This window comes from Hetaerina americana, unplaced genomic scaffold (assembly GCF_022747635.1).
Source record: "Hetaerina americana unplaced genomic scaffold, ioHetAmer1.1.p SCAF_2, whole genome shotgun sequence".
NCBI lineage: Eukaryota > Metazoa > Arthropoda > Insecta > Odonata > Calopterygidae > Hetaerina > Hetaerina americana.
In genome coordinates, this window is record NW_027286763.1 from 16,190,831 (window position 1) to 16,192,564 (window position 1,734).

General features: G+C 33.0%; 1 non-coding gene across 1 annotated transcript; it reads right to left on the reverse strand.

Annotated features, from left to right (window-relative positions):
* Positions 1 to 771: 771 nt before the first annotated feature.
* TRNAM-CAU (transfer RNA methionine (anticodon CAU)) lies at positions 772 to 844 on the reverse strand. Its single transcript has one exon. It is a non-coding gene; the product is annotated as a tRNA-Met (tRNA).
* Positions 845 to 1,734: the final 890 nt, after the last annotated feature.

Below are 1,734 nucleotides of genomic sequence, written 5' to 3' on the forward strand. Positions count from 1 at the left end.
ACAATGAATTCTTTTTATTCCTCACCTATGCACCACCCAAATTTTATATCATCGAGTCTCATATAAATAGAATTAACACAATTATAGCTATAAATATATTTTTTCATTAGATACGTGTCCTTGGTATTTTAGTTTATAAAATAACTCTGTTCATTGGACACGAGGTGGTAGACAGTGTTATGATAAAATAAAAGTTGTTGGTTAATCGCGTGGGGGAGTCATATATGGCATATTACGCGTTGGGTATTTCTGCTCTTGAATACTCGTCGTGAGTTTGGGTGCTGTGTCAAAATTATTCCGGATGGAGAGAAAAGCTGAAAGTTTCTACAGTGGTCGTTATGGCCGAACAGAATATTTACCTTTATTATCAGATATTGGTGTTTTGGGAACTATTTCAAAGCATTAAGATTATACCTACATGGCAGACGTAGCCTTGGGCAGAGAGTGAAACCACACGAGGCATGCAAAATCAAAGTCAACCGCAGCGTTTAAAGGTGTGCTTGTATGTGATTTCATTAACATTTAAGACTGGAGATATTTTCTTTTTGTTATTCAGTGAGTCAGAAGCCAAAAATTTAGCGCTATGTGAAGAAAATAATAATATTTTTCATAACACTCAATGTACTATTGTGGCTATAAATTCAAAATATAAATTCAAAATTTCAAGATAATTAAGTGCATATAAAATAAGAAATAAATGAAAAGATAAAATTTCAAATGACTTTCCTACGATGGGTAAGGAATCTACAAAAATTAAAGTTGGAAAAAATATGCCCCGGGTGAGGATCGAACTCACGACCTTAAGATTATGAGACTTACGCGCTGCCTACTGCGCTACCGAGGCTGTTAGAGCTGGACGGGTATTACTTTATACTTTATACATTTCTAAAATGATGCATCATTGAAGTTTGAACGAGAAATATTGTTATCTAGTAGGCAAGTTGGTGTAAATGGCTGATCCATATTAATTCAAAAGCAAGCAATAAATTCTTGATTTTTCTCAAAATTACCCGCAGCATATTTTTTAGGTATTTATTATCAACTCATAGCTACTGAAGGATGAGCATACGACATTTTTATGGTAATTGATTAACAATGTTCATTTTACAAGGCTATGATACATTACAATGTATATAACTCATGGATGTGCACCAGAAAAGTACTTTACGACTTATTAACTTTGTAGTTTACATCCCAAGTATATTTTACAAAAGTCACCTAATTTTCTTCTGTCATATTTACTAGCGATGATTTCATTTAAAATGGGAGGCGGAATGGAAAGTAATAATTATAATCGCCATTTATTATTTTTCCAAAACATTTTTAGATTGATCAAATTGTGGAAAGCATAGTACTACATGAATCTTTCTATTTTCTGTGAAATAAAAAATAATGTGCACGTTCATGTTTCGACCATTATTCACTATCCCAGAAGCGGGATACCAATCTCATAAAATTCATCCTGTGCATTCAACTGATATGTAATATTTTATTTATTTTAAAATATTAGTCACATACAGCAGTAGCGCCAATTTACAGTAAACTATATAACAAACATGAAAGAGAACAAAAGACAAAAACAGCATAACAATAAACAACGAGAACCGAAAATGGACAGGGGAAGAATTTATTTTATTGAAAGGTGGGATAAAGCTTGGGTGGTGGAAATGTTGCATGCTAAATTTAAAGGATCGACAGTGTGAGGGAGTGAATTTAGAAGGGAAGAGAGGCGAA